Raw genomic sequence first — 25,995 nt, forward strand, 5'->3', positions numbered from 1 at the left:
CCATGCGATAGATAAAAGAACTGGATTCTCCCGGGGGGACGCAGTTTGTTCCCTCACCCTGGGCTTCTAGCCAAGAACGAGAATCCATCACAATCCTGGCCTCATTCTTTTTCCGTCAAAGGTTTAGTGGATATTTTAGGTACAGAAGAAGAGGAGAGGGCTCTTTACCCTGTGAGAGCTCTTTGAGATGCTATCTCCAAAGGACTGAGAAAATCAGAGGACCGCCAAGTAATCTTTGGTGCTCGGTGAAGAACCCTTCTAGACCCTTATCAAAGAATGCCCTCATGTTCTTTTTAAGGGATCTCATTGTTGCACTCCCAGATTGGAGAGGATCTTTTACCTGTCTTGAAGATTAGAGCTCACGATGTTAGGACTGTTGCTACCTCGCTAGCCTTTAAGCATAATCTATCCCTCGCTTCTATTCTACAAGCAACATACTGGAAATGCAAGTCAGTGTTCGCTATGCATTATTTGCGAGAGGTAGAAATGGTCTACGAGAACTGCGGTACCTTAGGACCTTTGTCCGTGGCTAGCATAGTGTTGGGTGAGGAAGCGTAGGAAGCATCCTTTCCATCCTTCTGTCTCTTCGCCTTGACATAGGGTGTTGAGTCCTAGGGGAGCTCAGGGGTTACTATGTACCTGGAGTGCCCACCAGTTTTTTAGTTTTGGGAAGTGGTTATATTGTTTTTATGTGGTGTAGGTGACAGCACTGTCTGGTTGTTCTTGACTGTGGTACTGTGCCCCGTGCAGGGGCAAATTGATGCTTTGTTGGCCATCGGAAATGTCCTTTGCCGCAAAGCCCCTACTAATACTTTGTCAGCTATCGGATTACTCCTTTGTTGTTAAGTCCCCACTTGAGTAGAGGTGCCCCTGGCTATACCTCCATGCTACTACAAGGTTGAGATGAGCTCCAACCAGAGGCACTATCTACCTGCAGTAGCTCTCTCACCAGGTAAGGAAACAACAAACATTGTATCAATGCTAGCCTATTTTCTGTTCTCAAATTCATTAACCTTATTAATGTTTTGGTGTATAAGATGTCCATGAATCCCCACCACCTGTCGATGTGGATTCAGCTAAGTAATTACTGGGTAAGTTACTTATATAAAAATGACATTTTTATAATAAAATAAAGGTTTATATATATACTTACCCAGTAATTATGGACAGACCCTGCCCTCCTCCCCTCGAATGGACATTTAAGCATAAACAAATTGAAGCTCTTGGCTGAGTTGTTCCTCTCTTACCCCGAAAGTGGGCGGGGCAAGTCACCTACATAAACAAAAGAATCACTACCATGAATTTCAAATTCAAGCTGTCGTGTGAGCAGAAACTCTTAGCCAAGTAATTACTGGGTAAGTGTATATAAAACTATTTTATTATAAAAAATGTCATTTTTGTGGTTTCAGAAAACCTAGAATATCTTTGTCAAAGGTTGAGCTTGGAGGAGCCAAAGTTAGCATTTTGTTTTGTGGTTTTAGAAAACCTAGATGTCTTTGTCAAAGGTTAAGCCTGGAAGAGGCAAGTTAATCTTTTGCTTTTTGGTTTTAGAAAACCTAGAATATCTTTGTAGAAGGTTAAGCCTGGAAGAGGAAAAGTTAACCTTTTGTTTTGTGGTTTTAGAAACCTAGAATGTGTTCGTCAAAGAATATGAGGTTCTCTGTTACATATTTGATTATGCTAGTGCATGAAAACTAGCTCCATACTTTTACTTTATGGAGGGTAAACATTCATAATGTAAGAGCTGTTGTAACTTCATTTAGTTTTATGACAATTTGTCCCTTCAGGATGGGATTGCAGTAGAAGCGCAATTTGGTTTTGACCACTCATTACCATAAGTATGCAGAATCGTGTTTGAAAACAGTAAAACCCTTAGTCCGCCACTCGTATCGGGTAAAGTCTTTTCTTGAACTGAAGAAAGAGCAGTCGTTGAGGCTCTTTGTTTCAAATCCTGGGTTTTAATATTTTGGGGGTCATGAAGCTACATATATTGTATAGGAGCATACCTTGATATCGTAAAGGAGCATACCTTGATATCGTAAAGATCTTTATTATTAGTGACTCATCTTATAGGGCTTTTGGACCCAGGCACAGGGGTTCCCTCATGACATTTCTGTTTCATTCTGGCTGGACTGAAGCAGTTTTCTCTGCAAGGCTGCTCTTTGCTGCACACATATGAGAGCCTTGCTCCCTGAATGGAATCCAACTTGTGGCAGCTGTAAGATCCAGAAAGGATTCCAGATCAGGTAAGAATGTTTTGGGTTTCACGCAAGAAACCTTTAGCTTGATTGGCTGAGCGGATTTTGTCTAGCTGCACTACCCACCATCCTCTTATCAGTGTGGGAATCAGCTATCTTTAACAATAGGTAAGATTCATCCCAAATACAAATTTCCGTAATCAAATTTATTACGGTATTTGGATACTTACCTATTGTTAAAGTAGACCCCACTCAGCCTCCCCACAACATAGTGGGCTGTAAAGAAGAATTCTGACAAGAGCTAAAACATTCAGAACACATCTGGTGGGGAACAGGTGTACTAGACAGTCATCCAGGCAGCCATTTGATCTCTAATTTGAATGCCAACTCGCCTGTCAGCACGGAGATGTAAACTATCTTTGACAGTAGGTAAGTATCTAAATAGTAAATTTTATTATGAAAATTTATATTATTTTGGATTTGAGAACTTCAGTTTGCTTTATGTATCCACCCCCATGGTATATATTTGATGCCCAACATAAGGCAATTCAGTATTAGAGTAGAGGCCACATGAAGCAGTCTGGAGGTAAGTGTAGTTGTAATTTAGTTAAGTATGAGAGTGAGTAAAACTAGACAAAATTGACAAAATACACAAGGGAATTAAGGCTTTGCATGAGTTGGTAAGAAAGGAAAGTAAGATTGAAAGGCTGAGGGAGAAGAATGAAGAGTTGAAAATGTTTGTAAAGCAGATGAAAGAGAGCATGGAAAATGAATGAGTCAGAAAAAAAGAATGGAAGAAAGGATGGAAGGAAATATGGCTGATACGATGATGCAAATTATGAATATAATGTGCAATTGGGAAGAAGAGGAGGAAGTAGAGAACAAAATGAACACAAGGCAGTGGTCCCAATAAAAGAATGGAAAAGAAAAAGAAAAGAAGCAAGTTATGTAAGATGCACAAAATGAATAAAAGTGGGAATTATTTTATACATCAAGTGAAGAGGATCAAGCTGTAGTGAGGAAGAGATAAATAGTTGTGAGTTGTGAGGATGAATAGATAGAAGAAAAATGAGTGTAAGGATGCCTGAATGGGAATGAATGAAAGTTTACAAATGTATGCACATCAATTGAAGACCTTAGTGAGGAAGAAATTTGGCGATCAGGTAGTATTTTCTGAACTTGAAAAGGGATAGAAAATTATATTAATCGGTCAGAAATCAATGTTGGATGAACCATTGGAGATAATTGAAGATTATGAGTTTGAGGATGTGGTATGTAGGAAGAATTAGAAGTAAAGGGGATATGCAGGTAAGAATGTAAAATCTTATAGACGCACTAATGAAGGTTTTGGTTTGTGTGATAAAGACATGTTTAAATTATTATAGTCAGAGAATAGATGAAAAGTCACTTAAAAGAAAAAGCAGTAACAGAAGGGAACAAGCAAAAGAAGTTTGTGCTGAAAGGAAAATTAACACTACAAATGACATGAGAGAGATCAAGTGTGAAACATTTTAGATATGGGAGAGGACACTGGAAGAGTGAATTTAGGTGTACATAGAGAACATGTTTTGTATGTGGTGAGTTTGGATAGAGTCAAGTGTTTTAAATGAGGAAATGTAGGGCATACAGCAAGGACTTGAGAAACAGAGAATTGTAGGAGTGTATGGTAACTGCAGAGTGGACATTATGCACATATTTGTAGGGCATCTGGACCCATTGGTTGAGTGCAGTAAATGATAAAAGAGCAGGGAAACTGTGTATGAAGGGGGTTCGATTTTGCAACTGCGATATGCAAATTGTGCGCAATAGATACAGGCATATGGGTAATTATAAGTTGATTGAATATATAAAAGAGCAGGTTTTTACTCCATACCTAGAGAAAATCGTGTGGATGTAGCTACAGCATGAGAGACATGTCAGAAAGGAAGGTATAAACATATGTATGCAAGTCAACTTGTATTATGATTAAGAGTGAGCGAGCCATTTGAGATGGCTGTGATCAACTGTATATGATTAAGAGTGAGCGAGCCATTTGAGATGGCTGTGATCAACTGTACCTGTATATGATTAAGAGTGAGCGAGCCATTTGAGATGGCTGTGATCAACTGTATATGATTAAGAGTGAGCGAGCCATTTGAGATGGCTGTGATCAACTGTATATGATTAAGAGTGAGCAAGCCATTTGAGATGGCTGTGATCAACTGTATATGATTAAGAGTGAGCGAGCCATTTGAGATGGCTGTGATCAACTGTATATGATTAAGAGTGAGCGAGCCATTTGAGATGGCTTTGATCAACTGTATATGATTAAGAGTGAGCGAGCCATTTGAGATGGTTGTGATCAACTGTATCTCTTCACCAATAACAAGAAGTGGATGTGTGGAATGGTTGTGATGATGAACCAGATGGTTAACCATATTAGTAAATTAGCATATGCTGCGTCCATTAAGAATAAAAAAAGTGATACAGTACTACAAATCTGGTGAGTAAAGTGTTGTTCCCAAAATGTATGTAGACCAGTGAAATTGTTGAGCAATAATGGGTTGGAATTTACTGGAAGAATGTTTGAATATATGTTAGGGATGAATGGGGTGTGAAACAAGTATTTGACACGGTATATGCCAAGTGAGAATGGATGAGCAGAGAGGACGGCAAGAACCTTGAGTGAATTGTTATGACTGATGGCTGGAGCTAAGGGTGAATGGGATTTGCATGTTTGTAAAGCATTGTGGGTGTATATTGGAAGTATACATCAAACACTGGTATATCTCCTTGCTATTCTTTAAAAAATTTTCAGAGATTGTAAGACCCGCAGATACAATTGAATGAGGATGATAAAGATATTGAGGAAAGCAAATGACTGGTTTAGTAGTCATGAAGTGGATGATAAAGTATTACAAGAGGTAGCTGAAAGGTAGAGTGAATGTTAGTAAACTGTGATTAAAGCTTGAAGGTCCTTGTATTGTGAAAAAGGTTTGATTGAATGGTTCAAGTTATTTATTAGAAAGTGAAGGTGAAGACTGAAGTGTGGGGTAGGTTAGGGCACATTGTAATCAACTGTGTAAATGGAAGAGAACCTCCTAGGTATATGAGAATGCATCTAGTGAATGAATGCTTGAGAATGTAAATTATGGATGAACTGGATGAGAGTGAAGAAAGTCTCCTAAATGATACACAGTTTTGATAGAAACAATCAAAGCAAAAACCAAAAGAGTAAAAGGAATGAAAGATATGAGTAAAAGTGCAAGAGAACAGTTGATCAGTAGGGAAGAATGAGTGAGATAAATCAAAATAACTTATAGCATGGTTGTTTCCAGTAGAAAAGCAAGATTCATCAATAAGAAAAATAGATGATCAATAAGAAAAATAGATGATCAGATAGGTGAAAGAGTGAATGGTAATTTAAGTATAAATGGATTACTAGATGATTGGATGACCTGTTTTGAGAAATAAGCAGTGAAATTGCCGATTTTAGTGGGTTTTTTTTTACCCTAAACCTGCAGTAAGTAAGAATCTTCATGTAGAAGCAAATAATGAATGCCAGAATAGTCAGGTTAGTAAGGATGATAATTTTTGGTTGGTTATTGATAGCAGTAGTGTATGTGATTAAGTGTTAGGTTGTAAATTATTCATATGTATGTCATTTTGTAAATACTTCCTGGGACAGTGTGAAGTGACTTAAGAGGAAGGAGATATGGTGGATTTTGACTACAAAACTTGAGTTGTCAGTTTTATTTAAAGTATGTTAATTCTGTAAATTATTTTTAAACATTGTGTAAGTCACTTCACTCAGTTATAATGTTCATTTTTACATAATTAACTTACCAATTACAGTAATTAAATAGCGAAGGTTTCTCAAGCAGCAGCCTTTTTAAAAAATTCACAGTAGCTATTATAATTTTTTTTTTTTTGTGTAACTGCTGTACAGGCTGACAGGCTCCATCCACTATCAGAGCACTCAGGGGAACAACTGGCCAGTTAGTTCAGTTGTGTTTCTGCCGCAGCTTGTCGTACATCGATGCCATTGCAGCAGCTTTTTTCTTGCTTTTCGGTTGTCTTTCTTGGACTTCGGTGAAGTATTATCACTTTATTTTGGTAGCTTTCAGAGCTTTTGTCAGCTCATTAGTTTTTCCAGATCAGGATCCTACTTTTATAGAGTTATGTCAGATTCTAGCTCTTCTAGTTTTCACTATTTCAGTGAAGGATGGGCAACTAAGTTGACTAAATCTTGTTATGATCCACGTTCGATTTGTAGTAATTGTAGGGGGGCAAGAATCCAGTACAGTAAGAGGAAAACATGTAATGAATGCTCTGATTGGGATGATAAACAGGGAAATGTTTAGATCTCACTTGGATAAGTTAGAAAGGGATAGGAAGAGGAAAGCGGCTTCTAGAGCCGAGAACAATCTCTTAGCCTAGAAACCAATCCTAATCCTAGTTAAGAAGCTACTCCTTCTACTTTTATTCCCCCATTTTCTCGTAATACATACTGGCCCTCCTACTATTCATCCACCTACTCCTGTGCCTGGCTCCCTTGCTTCCAGCCCTAATAACATCGTCAGTCTAGAGTCAAGGTTTGATTAGAAGATTTCTCTGGTAGTGAACACAGTGCCAGAGTTAGGTGCATCTCTAAAATTAATGATGGACTTAAGTGTTCACTGGAAAAGTGTGTGCAAGGTGGAGGAGGTGGCTACTCGTCCCGATGGTTCTCCTAGACCAAGGTCATTGTCCTGCTCCCTTGAACCTGGGAGAAGACATGCTGGCAGTCCAAGGGAGGCTGTTGGGGTTTGCCTATGGGTAGTGGTCTCTCAGTTGAGTTGCTCCCAGGTATCAACAGGCCATTGGCGAAAGGCGTATCAATATCCACCAGCTGTCCAAGATTCCAGTGCGGACAGGAGGCCTGTTTCCAAGATTCATCCTCTAAAGCATCGTTCAGATGATGTTGGTCGCTGTTGTGATCTGCTTCTTCTTAAGCAGCCTAAGAAGCCCAATTATAGCCACAGCCTTCATGTGGTTACGATGTGGACCCTTCTGTCCCAGCCCCATTCCATCATCTTTCCTCATGGGACAGTCCAGAGGCCTTCTCTGCGGAGCGCCCAATCACTGAGTGCCCTCACCTGGCCCCTAAGCTCCCAGCGAACTCTCTCAGGTGCCCCATGTCGGCGTCCAGACTCCTGTCTCCTCTGGTCTCATCGCTTTTTCTTGACTTTGTGTTTTTGTTGGCAAAGATTGTTTTTGTCAGCAGAGGCACTGGCCAAGAAGATTGAAAACTGTCAAGTTTTTTCATCCGATATCACCTAGGATTGGCTGGGAAGTCCTGTCCTGCACGGACAAGGCCATTAGGGATGGCACTCTTGGAGCTTGTCTCTTTTTTTTTTTTTTCTCCTGGTGTCTTGAAGAAGAGAGAGCTCTGGTGCTTCTTTACCACTAAAGGAGTCACTCAAACACAGAAGTCAGCCCTGTTGTTTTCATGTCTGAACCAGTAACTCCTCCTCCTTCAGGACACGGTTAGGCAGATTGCATCTGATTTGCAAAAGAGTCCATGCAGGATTTGTTGTCACAATCCTCCAAGCATCCCAAAGATTTGACCTCTCTTGCTCCTAAGGCGTCCTCTCCACTCCAGCAGCAGCCCTTTCATGGAAGTAGGCCCAGATTGCAGTCTAGGACCGCCCCTATGTCCATTTCATAACAAGGTCCATCAAGAAGGACCCAGCCAAGACAGTGCCCAAAAAGTGAGATGGAAGTCCTTCATACACCAGTAGGAGCCAGACTTCTACAGTTTTGGAAAAATGGATGATCAGAGGAGCAGAGCCATGGGTCATCAAGGTTCTAAAGGAGGGCTATGTCATCTCATTCCTAGAGAGCTCCCCAATTAGTCACTTCTCCCATTACATTGTTGGCCTACTCAAAAGGCTCAGAGAATCATTCGGCCCTTTTGGAGGAGGTGCCCTCCTTCATCCAAAAGAGAGCCATCGAGTAAGTCGAGAACACCAACACAGAGGGCTTCTATGACCGTCTTTTTGTGGTTCTGAAAGTTTCGGGGGGTGGAGGCCAGTCATAGATGTAAGCGCCCTCTATCAATTTGTCCGGAAGACGAAATTCAAGGTGGATATGAACTATTCAGTCCTCTCATCCATTCACTGGGGTGACTGGATGATATCCTTGGATATGCTAGACGCATACCTCCACATCCCGATCCATCCAGACTCCAGGAATTGTCTAAGGTTCGTCTTTCAGGACAAAGTATTTCAGTTTAGGGCCATTTGCTTCGGCTTTTCTACTGCCCCTCAGGTGTTCACTTGAGTCCTCACTCCTCTTGCAGTGGCCCCATCTATTAGGGGTAAACGTCAGTCTGTATCTGGATGACTGGCTGCTCCGATCCCCATCAAAGGAAAAATGTATGAAGGACGTGCAGAAGATTGTTCTCCTCACCCAGGAATTGAGTCTTCTCATCAATCTCCAAAAGTCTCAGTTGACCCCGTCACAAGAGATTATCTATTTGGGGATGACTCTCAACTCTGACTTTTTGGGCTTTTCTGTTGTCCAAGGGAACTTCTGGGTGCCTTCAGACGGTCCACAGCTTTATAGCCCCCCCCTCATCCTGCTCAGTTCAGCAGTGGATGAGCCTTCTGGGGCCTCTACCTTCCATCGAGTCATTTGTCAATCTGGGTAGATTGCACATGAGAGTTCTTCAGTTCTTTCTAAAGGTCAACTACGACGGGAAAACACAACCAGACTCCTATGTGTTTTCGGTCACCCCGGAGATCAAATCAGACCTACAATGGTGGCTGTCTGAAGGAAGACTGTCAGAGAGGAAGTCACTCCAACCCCTGAGCCCTGACCTAGGCTTGTATTCAGACATGTCGGACTTTGGGGGGAGCCCTACTGGGGAATCAGGAGGTTTCCGGTATGTGGACCCAGAACAACAAAGTCTACATATAAATGTCAGAGAACTGAAGGCAGTTCATCGATGCCTTCTGTTTTTCTCGAACATGGTCTGCAACAAGATGGTGGTAGTGCATGCAGACCATACCACGGCCTTAGCCTATATCCAGAAACAAGGAGGCACTCGCTCTTCCTCTCTCTACCAGGCAGCAAGAGATCTCCAGTGGGCGGAACAAAATCAATGGACTTAAGTCACCCAGTGTATTCAGAGGAAATTAAATGTTCTGGTGGACGAGCTAAGCCATCAGAAGTAGGTCCTTCCCACCGAAATAGACCCTGAATCCCCTGGTCTGCCTGGATCGTTGGAAACTATGGGGCAGACCAACAATAGACCTGTTTGCTATCTCCAGGAACCATTGCCTCCCTCTCTTTTGCTTTCCAGCCCTGGACCCCCTTGCATGGACAACAGACGCTATGTTGCAAGACTAGTCCAATATGGATCTTTACGCCTTCTCACCTTTCAGCATGGTCAGGGAGGTGATAAACAAATTTCAGACTCATCACAACATAACTGTGACCCTCAGCCCTGTTTTGGCCCCCTAAAAATGTGGTTCCTGGACCTTCTACAGTTATTGGTGGATTTCCCAAAACTTCTTCCCCAAAAACTGCATTTACTCAAACAGCCCCACTTCTGGAGACACCACCAAGGGCTGTCCGCTCTTGCTCTGACAGGCTTCAGGCTGTCCGCAAGCTTGTCAGAGTGAAAGGTTTTTCAAGGGGAGCTGCAGAGGCTATTGCATGATGCAGGCGTAACTCTTGTAGCCTCATCTACCAGGCCAAGTGGGCAGTCGTCCGTTGATGGTGCATCAGCTATAATGTCTCTTCTTCTGAGACATCTATGATTCAGATTGCTGATCTCCTCCTGTATCTGAGGAGCTCTAGAAATTTTTCTTTTCCACCATCAAGGGGTATTGAGCTATGCTTAGCTCAGTTTTTAAACATAGAGGCCTGGATCTTTCGTCAAAATCAGTCTTAACGACCTCATTAAGTCCTTTGTACATCCAAGCAGAGGAAGGACAATCTGGTCTCTTGGAACCTGGACATAGTATTGAAGTGGCTAACAGGTCTTGCCTTTGGACCCCTTCATTCTGCATCTCTGAGGAACCTCACTCGTAAGAAACTATTCCTTGTTGTTTTAGCTGCCTCTAAGTGTATTAGTGAGATTCAAGCCATCGATAAAAGGGTAGGTTTTTCCCGAAGAGACACAGTTTGCTCCTTTACCCTAGGTTTTTTAGCCATGAAAGAGGACCTGTCTAAGCCCTGGCCTTGTTCATGTACCATTAATAATTTAATGGACATCCTTGGCTGTGAGGAACAAGAGAGAATACTGTATTGCCCCTGTCAGAGCTCTGAGGTATTACTTGAATAGGACTGAGAAGATCAGAGGTACATCCAATAACGTCTGGTGTTCAGTTAAGAACCCGCCTCGTCCTCCGACTAAGAACACATTGTCGTTCTTCATGAGGGACTTTTCTGAGGCACATTCACAGATTCAGGAGGATATTTTGCCTACTTTTAAAGTGAAAGCTCATGATGTCAGAGCTGTCTCTACTTCTTTAGCTTTCAGGCACAATGTCTCTATATTCATCCTCCAGTTGACCTATTGGAAGTGTAAGTCTGTTTTCGCATCTTACTATTTAAAGGAAGTGGAAACAGTGTTCGATAATTGCAGTACCTTGGGACTGTTATTGGTGGCTGGCATGGTATCTGGGAATGATTCATAAGAAGCACTCTTTTCGAGTTTTTGGGGAGCCTGGGGGTACTGCGTACCTGGAGTCTCAATGGGTGGGTTATAGTGTTTTCAGAGTAGGTGACAGCATTGTCTGGTTATTTTTAACTTGGTACTGCACCCATGGCAAGGGGAATTTTATATGCTTTGCTAGTCATTAGGCCTATCCTCTGCTGCAAAGCTTCCACTCAAGTAGAGGTGACCCATGGCTCAACTGCCATGCCACTACAGGTAAAGATGAGCACCAGCCAGAGGCAGTATTCTCCTGCAAAGCTCTCTTACTAGATAAGGAAACAACAAGCATTGTATCAATGCTGGCCAAATTTTCTGTTTCTGAGTCATTACCATGCTTTAATGTTTTGGGGTAGAATATGTCCATGTATCCCACCGCCATTCAATGTGGGATTCAGCTATGTACACTAATTAGTAATCTTGGAAAGTTACTTACATGAAAATGATATTTTCATAATAAAATAAAGTTTCATATATACTTGCTAAGTAATTAGAGAGTCAGAGCCCGCCCTCCTCCCCTGTTTTGGATGTATAGGGCACAAACACAATTGAACTAACTGGTCGGTTGTTGTTTCCTCGGCTGCTACAATAGTGGGCGGAGCCTGTCACCTACACAAGCCACACAGAATCGCTACCATGAATTTTTAAAAAAAACTGACGCGCGAGTAAAAACCTTAGTTGTGTAATTACCAGGTAAGTATATGTGAAATTTAATTTTATTATGAAAATATCATTTTTGGATTTGTAGCCAAGATATTTTATGGTGCAGCCCCAAATGCACCCCTCACGGGAGTGGCTGCTACTTAAACCAAGTGTATGAAGGTATTTTATCCAAGGATTGATTTTCTGTAAATTGATTGAAGGGATTTCATGTAAACCTGAGCAAAAGGCTAGGTTGGTGGATTTCCCATGAACTCTTGAAAAATTTTTTTGAGATTAATGTTAAGTGTTTGTGTTATAACTACAAAAATTCCAGTATGTGGATATAGGTGGAAAGAACTGTAAATGTAAAATTCTTGACCAGTGGTTGGATTTTTATACACAGTATAAGTTGTAAAATTGTAATAAAAGCAATGTATTAGATGGATGAATGTGTGCATATGTACTTGTGTATATATTTATAAATATATAGGTTTTAAGCAAAATTGCTTCACATATTCAACCCCACGACAGTGCCACATGTCCTAACTCAGCTCCAAGATGACTCTCTTAAAAACTCTGGGGACTGGGCTCATGCCAATGGTCTCCCCGACTAAGAGCCCACATTCTGCCATAGGATTTGGAGCTTCTTGTTGTGGAGATAAGAGGGGAAATCTGTAGGTGACCTTGCCAGAGGAGGTTGCGAGTGAAAGGGAATGCTGTGTCCTTCCCTTAGAATCCCCACCACTCAGGAATCTGCCTCCCAAGCTTGCCAAATTGAATAGAAGAGGCTCAGCCTCCTCCACTATTGGGACCTGGGGCCACATTGTATCACTTTTCAAGAGGAATTGTATTTTTTTCAACAGTCTTATTGTCCCTTTTTAATTTTAAACCTTTTTAGGTTTTTGAGTCAGCTGCTGCTGCAGTTGTTGGCACCTAAATGCCTGCAAGTGTTCTAGAAGTGATCTAGTTTCCACTTTTCCACTGCCTGTACAATACAGTAGTAGCAAGCACTGAAGCATCCAGTAATGAATGCTAGGGGTGCTGCGCTATCACCTCAGCCTTCTGTGCCAAAGAATCGGAGGGAACAAAAAATAAGTATATCTGCACCCAGCAATTAGTGATGGCATTGGTAAAAGCACGTATGGATTTGCCTAGAGCCCAAAACTGCTCTACCTAAACAATGTAAGAAATTAACAGAGTTATTTCCCAAATGTTGCTCTTGAGGAAGGCCAGAAACTATCTCGCTCACTGTGTTGTCTATGGCTTCAGTAACCATCTCTGAAAAGGACATTATTTGTTGCTGTTGAGGGAGGGCAGAAACTACCTTGCTTGCTATATTGTCTATGGTTTCAGTAGCCATCTCTGAAAAGGACATTATTTCCATAATACAGAAATAATTTCCTTTTTGCTAAATATGTCCTCTCTAAAAACTGTAGTTCTAAAGGAGTTAATATTTTACCCGCAGAAACTTGCTCTACTTATTTGGTCTAAAAGCAAGAATGAATTTGTCTTTGATAGAAGGAACAACCAGTTCTGGTAATTGCCTGGTTTCTTACTGCATAGCCCTTCTCTTCCTTATGAAGAGCTGAAGAAAAGAGAAAGAGCTTTGCGACAAAACTGTTTAAAGCTGACTTTGCTAATTTAGGGGACAGAAGAGGTTCCACCTTGGGTTCAGGCCTAGATGCCCAAGCAACCTAGAATCTTGAATCACAGGTTCCTTTAAGAATTTGGGAAGTTTACTAGCAAACAGTCAAATCAGTCCCTGAAAAGCTGATGTTTATCTGCTCTTCCTCTCCACAGAAACCCAGATCAGGTGCCTCTGGCTTTTCAGAAGGAACCGTCAGGGAAAAAGGGATGGTGGCAGCAGAACCCCCTGCTCCCTGAACAGAATGGAGCTTCCACTCCTCTAAGGAAGTCTAAAAATCTTGCACCAAAAAAAGTCAAAGAACTAGCACCAGCTTCTGCCTTGGCACCTAGCTCCAGAGATACTGTGGTGCCAAAAACAGTAACATCCACTTTACTAAAACACTCCTGTGCTGACGATGAAGCAGTTGAGCAAAAACAAAACTACCACAGTGGCTGATGGTGCAAATGGTGTGGAAGAGGCAACCGAGAGCACCACAGAGTGGTCTGAAACGACTTGGAAATCACTTGAGGGGACTGCAGAAAACTCACGTGGTGTCTGAGAACACCATGAGCAAATGCCATTTTTGACACAATTTTGAATGACTGCCAGGAATCTCAGGTGAACAAGAGCACAAACTAAGGACCCTAGACAGACATAACAACGCCCATGGAGACTTAGAAATCTTGCATGGTGCCTGTGACAACTGAGAGTCCTTACACAACACCAACAGTGACTGCAAACTAGAACACAAAGAGCTAGGCAAATGCCTACTCTTACAATCTGCAAGAGGAAACTGCATAGACTTACATAGGGTCAAGTCAGGCTAGGAATGCCAAAGACTGGAGGAGAAAAAGGATATGAAGCGCGAAGGTGTTCATGCACTCGATTCCAACTATGAAAAGGAGAACGCTAATTCCCATTTGCACGATCATCCTTTACTTAGGGCAGGTCACATGCCTGCGAACAGGCAGGACTAAAGCACCTGGGAAATTGGGAAGAGCCCAAGCTCCTGGTGCCAGAAGAGCAGAAATGCCTTCTGAGGAAGGAGCCACCGGATGGGACTTATAAACACCTGGGGATCCAGGAAAGAATCACAAGTAAGGATCACCAAGTGTTTACAGGCCCCATAAAGCCTAGAAGGTACCGAAATTGAATTGGCTCGTAAGCAAGCACGCTAGCTTCTGCTACTCTACCTGATTCTTGCCTGCCTGAACTGCTCTTTATTTTGCCTTGCACATCCTTAGGCAACCAAGCACCAGCTTGTACACAGCACATGAGGCTGGCTAGAGGAAGACAACTGGTAAAGACTGCAAACATTCCCAGACATACCCCACTTCCCTGTACCTCCATCAGTTGGGGGAAGTGTCACAGGGTGTGACAAAAGTATAACTAATGGGGAGGGTAGCCATTGGCTCCTCTGCTGTGAGGGGAAAACCTGAAAAAATGGCTGATAGTTATGGGTGGGTAATGAAGCAAGAATTGATATGGTAAAGTCCATGAATTTTTCAAAAGTAGCCCCATGACTAGCTACATCAGATTCTAGCTTACGAAACCTTATGTCCTGAATGATTTGGTAGCTCTGAAAAGGGAAAAACAAGGAGAAGAAAGCACTACTAGGTCCAAAGGAAGAGAGGGGAAAGCTACTATCTGACAGATTGTAAGCACCTGATAAACTCTTACCCTTATCATCACTTCCTACACTAGGTTTAAAAGTCCCTTTTCATCCTTTTTCTAGCCTTGTCCACTTCTCTCCCTCTCCTATATTTCAAATATGCATTCATGGATGAACAAATGCATGGATTGCTAAATCATCAAACATACAGTCTTTATTCCTACATTTTTTGCAAGAGTCATGACCATAATGTGATGTGCTAAGGAATATAGATGGGTACAGTAAAACCCCCGTATTCGCGGACTCACCTATTCACGGATTTCTCTGGAACGTATGTACACATTATTCGCAGAAAATTTGCCCATTTGCTGTATTTTTCACTGAGAAATATTCACTAATTTATGTATTTTCATATCATTTTCATGACTAAATGCACTTTTTGTGATAAAACTATTAAAATACTCAGGTATAAGCATTTTTTGAGGGTTTATTTTGTGTTTGAACTATCAAAATGGGCAGTTCTAAGTGTTTTTAGAGGGGTTTTAAGTATTTGCGGATTTTAGCTATTCGCCTGGGGGGTGTGGTATGCATCCCCCGCGAATACGGGGGGTTTACGGTATAACACACCCTCGCCTTACAAATCCTGTATGATTTGTTATCTTCCTTAGAAGACATCCTATATAAGAGACAAAAGACCAAGAAAATCCAAACCAATACCCAAAAATGATTTAATTTAGCAACAAGATTGTTAATACTGCTCTTTCCAATATGTTGTATCACACCAATGACAGGAAAAAAAATTGAAAACAATAAATATTCGAACCAGTGGCTCATCTGAAGGGGATGGGTCTATAGATAAACCTGGTTAAGCTGAACGATCCAATTAATTCTAAGCGTTCACACACTCTCATCCTCCTGCTGATGCAGGGAATACAGTTATCATAATAGATAGGTAAGGTTCATTTAAAAAACAACAACTAAAGAGCTTCAAACTTATAACTTTTGTAGTCTAAGTTTGTCTCAAGGATAAAAATCCAATTCTTTATAGAGGAAGTTTTTATTGTTTTATACATATAAAAACTATTGCTTGATAGGTTTTTCCAACATGGTACAGTACCTCATTAGGGTAATTAACTAAAAAAGTGAGGCAGTCACACTAGAAAATACAGCACTTTCACTTGCATTTTTGAAGTGTGTTGGCACCTTACCACAACTTGATTTTGTTCAGTCACCCTGCAAGAAGAAAGGTAGATCCAGTAAATATATTTTTCCTAGTAGTAAACAAATTTTGAGCACTCAGTATTATAATATTAATCATTGGTTTACTAATCTCTTATAGGTAAAATTACTGCTTTGAGATCCACTGGTAAATTACTCTAAACCATTACTGCTTTGAGATCCACTGGTAAATAACTCTAAAGCAAATTTTCAGGAAAAAATCTAATAGCATTAAGCAGTAAATGCCACTATTATTAAATCCCTATTACAGCATAAAGCAACTGATCAATACTGGCCTTTCAGCTTAAAATCTCCAAGTTGCCATGAAATTTTTATCAAAATTGGAATACTTTATACAACAAGCTGAATTGCCTGGTGAAATTTTTATCAAAATTAGAATACTTTATACAACAAACTGAATTCATTCAGGGACAATTAGGTGATCATTCAAAAGTAGTTACTCTCTTCATTTTCTACGGATATTTAATAACTTAGTTTCCAAAAGAATATAGCTTCGGAAATAAATTAAAAACAAGCTAAGCTATTAAGTGCTGAAAAAGAGATGTAGTCCTTAGAGGTATTTGGATTTGGTCACATCATCTGACCTCAGAGGACTTGGGTGGTCAAAGTGCTCCTTAAAAATTTGAAACAATTGTTTTGCAGCCTCTGAGGAAACATTAAGGACGAGCCCAACACTGAACTGCTTCACAGTGAGACGCTACTCTCTTGCAACACCTGTCTTAAGAAAAAAGGCAACCATGTTTCTTTTGAAGGATCAGGTTCGCCCACTGACTGGCATTCTGTTGTACCAGGAAGATCAGAGCCCTGCCTCCTGATTCTAACCACATTCAGTACACACTGCCTTCTTGGCCTGAGACTGGGATGCCTGATACAATGTAGACTGTTAGTGTGTTCAACCAGGGGTCGAGCCATGATAGTCTGGAGAGTCCTCATAGCCACCATCTCCATCCCAAACACCTCTGTTATGGAGAAAGAAACACCTTCCTGTCACAACAGCTTCAATAGGTCATTTGTCAGCCCACAGACTGATACATCGAGTACCAATAGAGTGGCCTGCATGTTCTCTGATATGTAGTAACACCTCTGGCATGAAAGTGGTGGGAGGAAGGGCCTTTCATGATCTGCTGGAGGTAAGGGAACTCCTAGAACAATAGATCGAAGCATTCACCTCCTCCAAAACACCACATGCAAGCTGTGACCATGGCAACCAGACCAAAGGCCTTGTTTCAGGAGCTTGGGAGGAGTGGGATCATCTGGTCCCTCAAGATCCCCATGGGCATAAGCTGCTCCTTCAGCCGAAAAAAAGACATGACAGAATTTCCCTCCATTGTATCAGATGAGCCTTTCGCCAGAAAGAAGGTATGGGATGCAGATGAGGCGCTGTTAGAACCCCTTTCTGACTTTGACCCAGCCACCCTTTTGCTCCAATACCCAGTAGCCACCAAGAATGAAAGCAATTGGGAGAAACAAGCCCTCTCAACATTACTTCTGTTCCCCTCCCACTTGCACAGTGAACTGTGCACATGAGAGGTGCAAGAAATCAATGGAGATCTCTCCCTGAAGGAAGATTGCTACAGAGAGTGCAAACTTTGCAAGCATGGAGACAGAGCAGGTTCCCTCTTAGAGCCTCCTGAAGAAGGCTGAGTAGAAAATATCCTGCTGTTAGCACGGCACCAATCATCAGCTGAGTGAGCCGGTTGCACAAACCCTTTCTTGTGTAACCCTGTGGGTTGTGGCAAGAAGGGCTTTCCCATGCACCTGCCTTCTCACAATCATCCGATCATGATCAAGGAAAGCAAGCATGATGACAACCTTGTACCAGTAAAACCTTGAGCGATCACAGGAGGGTCTCAGTGATCGTTCTACCTCTGGCATGACCAATGCCATGGCAATGACTTGCTTAAACTTGGGAACAGCTCCTTCCTCATCCCACTGTGAGCACTTGGGCTCACACTGAGATGAGGTTGTGCATCTTACTCACTTTGCTTAATCATGATTGGATGATCGTGGGAAGGCAGGTGCATGGGACAGCCTTTCTCACCAGAACCCCTCAGGGTTGCACAGGGAAAGGTTCATGCAACCTGCTTGCGTTGCTCACAATTGCTCTTGTGCTAGCAGTAGGGTAGGGTCTCCCTCTCAGCCTTCTTAAGGAGACTCTAGGAGGGAACCTGCACTAACTCCATGCTTGTGAAGTTCGCGCCCTCTGTTGCATTCTTGCTCAGAACGACCCTACTCCAAGGAGAGCTCTCCTTTGGCTTCTTCCACCTCTCATTTGGGAGAGGAGCAGGAAAACTGGTACAAGGGCTCATTCATCCCTTCGGCCTTAACTCTTGGTGGCTACCAGGCATCGGAACAAAAGTGGAGTCCAAGTCAAAGTTGGAATGAGGTTTTGACAGTGACTCAGCTGCATCCCATGCCTTCCCTCTGGCAACAGGCTCACCTGGTTCATGGGACCAGAATTCTGGCATGTCTCCTTCTTTGGCTGATGAAGGAGCAGCTCGTGCCCATGGGCCTCTTAAGGGACCAGAAGGTCCTACTCCTCCTAAGCCTCTTCAGGTCCATCTGGAGCAGCAGTTCTCTGAAATTATTTCACTCATTTAAATGAGTGGAATAACCTAGGTGAGGTGGCAACAGCTTCTTAGCAGTCTACTGTCTTGTTGACGGAGACAATCTTTGGGTCCACTCCTGAAGCAAGGCCCTCAGTCCAGTTACCATGGACAAAACTTGCCAGTGGTGTTTTGGAGGAGGCGAACACTTGCGGAGGCTACTCTGTTGACACTTGATATGTCAGTCTGCAGGCTGAAAAAATAACCTTCTGTTAGAGCGGTTGTAACGGGGAGGTGCCTCTTTCTCCAAAGCAGGGGTGTCTTGGATGGAGATAGTGGGTATGGGGACCCTCCAGCCGGTATTGTGGCTCGACCTCTAGTTGACCATGCTAACAGTCCACACTGTATCAGGCATCTGGTCTTGGGACAAGAAGGCTGAGTACCAGCGGCTGTTTTATCAGGAGGCTTGGCTCTGACCTTGCTGATTTTGAGACTGGTATTAGTACGTGAGAGTAGCATCTCACTGAAAAACAGTTTAGTGTTGCAAATTTCTAAGAGCCTTATGACCTCCTGAGTTCTTCGAGGTCAGATGATGTGACCAAATCTAAATACAGTATCTCTAAGGGTTGCATCCCTTTTTCAGTAATTCACAGCTTGTTTTTTATTCATTTCCAAAGCTATATTCAGTTGGTAAAATGAGAAAGTTCTCAGTCTGAAGGAAATGAAGAGTATAGCTCCTTTGCAAACTTGAAATGTCACTACTTCAAATATCAAAATATGTTACAGTATTTCACTAGGACATAAGGAAACCTAAAAATTGATAAGAAAATTTTTTGAAAACAGTTGGCTATTTACAATTAAATTTAATTGTGGTTAGTCAGTTTTGTCGAGAGGTAATGTACTTATGTACTTTCATTTGTTAATAAGAAGTTGCTTTGATCAGCTTTAGGCTGTGTGGTAATGTTAATTACAAAACTCATGAAGATCGAGTGAGTCTTCTAAGGAAAGTAGTCACTGTGGTATTTCATTGTTTATGTTAGTGCTGCACATTTAAGTCAGCACAATTTGTAACTGTAATAGTCTTTATTTTATTCATAAAATTGGCTGCAGATCAAAATCTTCTACCATTTGTATGTATGCTGGTGTACATAACTTAATTTTGGTTTTCTTTTCAGTGCTTTGAACCTGACCACCTACATAGATAGTGAGTACAGTTGAGGTGTTTCTTTACAGCAGGTCAGAGTTTAGGCATGGTATTACTTTGTAAAAAGTGCATTTTTCTTAATGGAGCACAGTGAAATAATTTTCTTTTATATCTGTGATATTAGAAAGTCTGTGCCTTTTGGCCATGATCTTTAAAGTACTTAATAGCTTAGTGACTCTTCTTAAATCCTTCCAACAATGTTGTCTTGAACCTTCCCCCATTTTCTCACCTATATCTTATTAATCTTAACATTTGAAAATTAGTACTTATTAGGTAAATCATTTATTTATTATACTAAAGAAACACACGTACATATTACGTCAGAAAAATTCTCATCTAAATTTTGAGAGAGTGAGAGAGAATTATTATTTTTATTTAATATTTTTTAATTTAATGTTATTATTTTAATCTTATTAAACTTATTTGAAAATAAGTACATACCACATAAATCATTATCATAAAATGTACCATCTAAAAATGTTATACAGTCATCCTGAAACACTTATATATCATTAATATAATTTCAACAGTACTTTAATATAATTTTAAAATTTCAATAGTATCAAATCTGAGCATCTGTCTTTGCTTTAATGAGGTCTGGTCCTTCCTGAATGAAGAGGAGAAAACCAGTTTCTCTCTTAGTTACGTGTTATTTAATCTTAGAGTATTATTACTGTTATTATTATTATTAATAATATTTGAAAATGATCAGCTAATTGCTGAATTTTTCGTGAATAATTTATAGATACGTTCCACAGAAAATCCTACGAATCGTGAGAACGCGAACACGGGGTTTACTGTATACTCAGAATTTGTTACTGATTTTAGTTCTTATCTGTTATGACACTGTGTGAGCTGTAATTATAATTTCACAAAATAAAATAAAATAAATTATTAAAAAAAAATTTAGAAATTGGTAAAATTTATGAGTGTTTTGTAAAAGAGGCCCCACACAGGGTTGTAAATAGTCACTTTAAACTTCTTGTGGAAAGTAGGGGAAAATTTTTTAGAATTTTTTTCTTACACCATGTGCATTTGCATATCTTCCGCTTTCCATCGATGCTTTTTTCTTAAATTGCCCGGTCTGGAGGGTTGCATGATATATAATTAGCCCGTCCCTTAAGGGTTAATCATAAAACAATAATTGACTTCAGACATTACTCTCACCATCACCCAATTCTTGTTTTAAGAATTATATACAAAAGAAATCGGTACAGTCCCATGTGATCCCATGTTGATGTAAGAGCCCAACCTGTTATCATTGCAGAGGCCCCCGTTTTCTTTATCATCCTCCTCTGTTCCCTGTGAAGTCAAATGGTGACATCAAGTTAGACCTGATTCTCTTCAACTACAAAGTCAACCATGGAATAGCAGCAAGGCGTTGGCTGTTATCTGACGCATAGACAAAACATAGCTAGTGAATATACCTTCTGGAGTAGTATTTGCTGACCTTGAGTGCCAGACACTTAGTTTTTAGTTTTCTGAAAAGAAAACTATTGTGCTGGCTTTGTCTGTCTGTCCACACTTTTTTCTGTCTGTCCTCAGATCTTAAAAATTAATGAGGCTAGAGGGCTGCAAATTGGTATGTTGATCATCCACCTTCCAATCATCAAACATACCAAATTGCAGCCCTCTAGCCTCAATAGTTTCTATTTTATTTAAGGTTAAATTTAGCCATAATTGTGCTTCTGGCAACGATATAAGATAGCCCACCACTGTCCCGTAGTTAAAGTTTCATGGGCAACGGCTCATACAGCATTATACCAAGACCACCGAAAGAGACATCTATTTTCAGTGGTCTTGATTATACGGTGTACAGAAAACTTGATTGCGCCGAAGAAACTTTGGTGCAGAAGTATTCCCCAGAATCTCCACAAACTGTTTGAAACCACTGAGAAAGATACTATTCATTATATCAGATGGAAATTTTAATATTTTTGCCTATTGCCATGTTCATTGTAGGATATCACATTGCTCTGGGTATCCTTAACAATTTGCAGCCGGATTTTCCATTAATAATCTCTTTGATATACTGTCTGTTTGCAAGGAGCATTAAGGTACAAAAGCTTTCCTTATGGCCTTTTTGCAAACTTTATCTATGTTGTTCACCGTCAGAGTACTGATGAACTATAGAGAGTTAAATAATATACAGAGATTTTGTATAGCAAGTTTTTCCCATTACCTCTAACTGACATTATGACCAACAGAGTATCAGTTGAAAAGAGCAACCATTGCCATAACCAGGACAACTTACCCTGCTGACATAGTTCATTAGCCCCATTCTTTTGAATTCCTCTTCAGGCATAGTTCATTAGCCCCATTCTTTTGAATTCCTCTTCAGGCATAGTTCATTAGCCCCATTCTTTTGAATTCCTCTTCAGGCCATCTTCCCAGGTTAGATCCCTTGGATCCAGGCACTCTTGCTATAAGACCAAATTTGCGAAACATACCCATAAAAATCAGGGACTTTCTTTGAATAATTGTGACTGTTGATGGTTTTGTCATGGAAGCAGGTTATAGTCATTAGCTACTTTGCAAATCTGTTTTGATTTCTGAATGAATCTGTTTTGATCCATATTGGTATTTTTTACTGTAATGTTGGATGTTTTACCTTTGGGGTTTCAAACTGACATTCTATATTTTCATATTTAGGTGTATTGCACATATATTTTTGCAGTTTGCTTTGTGAGGTTCTGTTTCACCTTTTATTTTTAAAGTTTTATTGGTAATGGAATTGATGATTACAATATTTTTTAGATTGTTCATGAAACATTTATGGTATTCCCATAGAGGACTATGGTGGACTCAATAATTTCATCTCCATTAACTGCTAATCTAACATCTTCATTAGCTTGATGAGTCGTAGAATCCATATGACTTCTTTTTGCTATTATTTTTATCATGTCTATTTCATTTTCTTCATTAGTTTGGTGCATTTTATATTGAAATAGCAAGTTACTTTGTCTGTGTTTATTTGAGGTTGGAGTTTTTTTCATCACTTGATATTTTTGTGTAGCTCTCTTTCCATGTATCTTGAGGGTCCTCTTGTTGGGAACAAGTAAACTTCTTATTCTGTTGTATTGGTGGTTCTTTTATTTTTGGTACTACCCATACATGTTGCCTGGCAATATTACTGTATTTACCAGAGTATAATAAGGGCTGCATGTTATGGAAAATTTGAATATACAGTACTGTACGCCTTATTTCCGTAGTCTAAATGGTCCCTCCCATTACATGCTCTTCAAATTCAATTGCTATTTTAAAGGAGAAGAAACATTAAAATCTGTATTTTTAGGCAAGTCAAGGAGTCTCCCCTTCACAAATTCTGCATTTTAATAAATTATAGTAATGGCCTTTGAACAGGTTGATGAGCATAAAAGCCTATCAATTTAATTTCTTGACTCTCTGTGTTAGCATTTATATCTTACATTGTAATTTTAAGTCTTTTAAAGATATGAATGGTTGTTGTCCGCATTAAAGTGTATATAATTTATTACTGTTTTACATATATATTTTACTTTATCTCTATCAGTTGCAAAATATCTTTAGTAAATTTAAAATTATAGCATCAGTAATGTTTGGAGAGAGCAGATGTTTGGTTTAGAACAACTATAAACTCAAGGAAGCTTAACATGTTTTGTGTGATGGAATGATAGCCCAAGTTTTCATACAATATTCCATGTTAATAATAACATGGAAGTAAAATATCTTCAGTGGACTTGAAATTTTAGTATCAGTACTGTAGCTATGAGTGACAGAGAAAAAAAATGAGAGACTTTTTATGCTGCTCAGGCTAACATACCAAAAGGAGTGCATTAAATTCTTTTGTAAGATTGCATATATTCGAGTAACACTGATGCCCATGAGGAATATGTTGGTAAAGGAAAGAGGGAAAGGAAGATTTCTTGTACTAGTTAGATATTTGAAAAATTTTCTAAGCTTGTTCATTGTATAATTGTATCAGGTTCATTGTATGACTATATAAGTTCAATTACTGAACCTAAACGCGTTTTTACACTGCTTGGTTTCATATACTATGCCATATAAATAGCAAAAATGCTGTAATATCTTTAGAAGGCTTAAAATTACAGTATCAGCTATAAATGTTAACAGAGAAAGAAGCAGAAATAAAATGGTTACGCTGAAGCTCATCAACCTGTTATACAAAGACAATTCCTATAATTTAGAAAAATGCAGAATTTGTGAAGGGCAGATATCTTGACATGCCTAAAAATATTAACATCTGAATACAGGTAAGAAGCTTCCAAAGAACCCACAATGGGAAGGACCCCTTAAGTTACGAGATTGAAGTGCATTGTATTTTAAATTTTTCCAGACTGTGTACCCCATCTTTTATCCTGGGAAATATAGTAATACTGACAAGCAAAATGTGTAACACCAAAACTATATGAACAACCAGTGTAATAAAAATTATATTTTTATGATAAAATAAGGTTTTACTCATACTTACCTGGTAGTTACATATAGCTGTCGTCTCTGACGTCACGGCAGAATTTTAAATTTCGCGCTAGCGCTATAAACACCTAGGTGATCCCTCTACCAGCGCCCTCTATAGGTAACAAGGAACTATCCCAACAATGTTCTAGAACCCATTAAGTTTTATGCCCACTTGACATGAGAGGGGAGGTGGGAGGGTTTACTCATGTAACTACCAGGTAAGTATAAGTAAAACCTTATTTTATCATAAAAATATCATTTTTACTTATAGAACTTACCTGGTAGTTACATATAGCTGATGGCACCTTTAGTGGAGGTGGGACCATGTCAGCCACATACATTGTTAGAAATCAAAACATGAATTTTAGTTCCTTACCTTGAAGGATTGCTGACTCAGCGGTTACTGCCTCTGTAAGTCTGCTTATCCCTCGATTGTATTGACAGGATATAAAGGATCTGGGTGTCAGATACAATCTGTTAGTACTTGCCGTAGAGGACAACGCCGTGATGGACAAGACTTAGTATGCCCTTGCTCTGGGCGCAGTACCAAATTAACAATAAGGGATCACCTCTATCACCATAATATTAAAAATTAAAAACTTACAACCACAAAATTAAAAAGACTGTAGGTACTCCTAAACCATCAAACATAGTACCTACAGGCGACGCAACCAAACCCAATTCCAACATCAAGGAGAAAATGTTAGTCGGATATGATTGCCCCTTTCTCCCTCACCCACCACCGTGTCAGTAACCACTAAGGCCCTAAGGTACTGCCATTGTCAAAATCTGTCTTCAATTCTGACAAGTAATGCGATGCGAAGACCGACTTACATCGCCAAAACGTAGAATTCACAATCTTTTGCACTGAGAGATTGAGCCTGAAAGCTAAAGATGTAGCTACAGCTCTGATCTCATGTGCTCTCACTTTCAGAATTCCCGTGTCTGAGTCCTGACAATTCCATGGGCTTCGAAATAACTTCTCTTAAGAAGAAAGCAAGAGCATTCTTAGAAAGTGGTCTTGTCGGGTTTCTCACAGAACACCACAAGTTCTCCGAAGAGCCCCTGATTCCCTTTGTTCGGTGAATATAGAACTTTAAGGCTCTCACCGGGCACAACAATCTCTCTTGTTCTCCTTCTCCCACAAGATCTGAAAGGCTCTTAATGCTGAAAGACCTAGGCCATGGTCTGGACGCATCTTCGTTCTTTGCTAAGAACCTGAGAGAGGAAGAACATACAGCTTTTCCTTGAGCGAAACCAATAGTTTTGTCCAAGGCATGAACCTCACTCACCCTCCTGGCTGTTGCGAGTGCTACTAGAAAAATAGTTTTCTTAGTCAAATTTCTCAACGAGACATTTGCCAAAGCTTCAATTGATCTGAACAAATCCATTTAAGAACGATGTCCAAATTCCATGATATTTATTTAGGAACTTTCGTCTTGAGGTATTAAAAGACTTAAGTAAATCCGTTAGATCCTGATTGTTCGAGATGTCTAGACCTCTGTGCTTAAATACCAGCGCAAGCATTGATCGATACCCCTTAATTGTGCTCAAAGACAATCCTTTTTTCCTTATAAAGGGATAGCAAGAACTTCGCTATTTGATTTAGAGAGGCTTTAGAAGACGAAACTCCATGTCTATTGCACCAGTCTCTAAACTGACTCCATCTTGCCTGGTACACTGCGTCCAAGACTTTCTTCTGGGTCGCGCAATAGCGCTGCAACCTCCTTTGAAAAGCCTCTCTTCCTGAGGAGTCGCTCGACAGTCTGCAGGCGACAAGCCG

The 25,995-nt window shown here is 40.3% G+C and overlaps 2 long non-coding RNA genes across 9 annotated transcripts in view; one reads left to right on the plus strand and one right to left on the minus strand.

The window, feature by feature from the left end:
- Nucleotides 1-25,995, plus strand: part of LOC136826896 (uncharacterized) — a 106,096-nt gene that overhangs the window by 57,609 nt on the left and 22,492 nt on the right. For both annotated transcript variants that reach the window (XR_010849740.1, XR_010849739.1), the window contains exon 3: nt 19,726-19,754. This is a non-coding gene — a long non-coding RNA (uncharacterized lncRNA). The remainder of the gene's footprint in view (nt 1-19,725; nt 19,755-25,995) is intronic.
- LOC136826895 (uncharacterized) overlaps nt 15,804-25,995 on the minus strand; it is a 98,729-nt gene continuing 88,537 nt past the window's right edge. For all 7 annotated transcript variants that reach the window (XR_010849738.1, XR_010849732.1, XR_010849737.1 and 4 more), the window contains one exon: nt 15,804-15,998. This is a non-coding gene — a long non-coding RNA (uncharacterized lncRNA). The remainder of the gene's footprint in view (nt 15,999-25,995) is intronic.

This window comes from Macrobrachium rosenbergii, chromosome 41 (assembly GCF_040412425.1).
Source record: "Macrobrachium rosenbergii isolate ZJJX-2024 chromosome 41, ASM4041242v1, whole genome shotgun sequence".
In the NCBI taxonomy this organism is placed as follows: Eukaryota; Metazoa; Arthropoda; class Malacostraca; order Decapoda; family Palaemonidae; genus Macrobrachium; species Macrobrachium rosenbergii.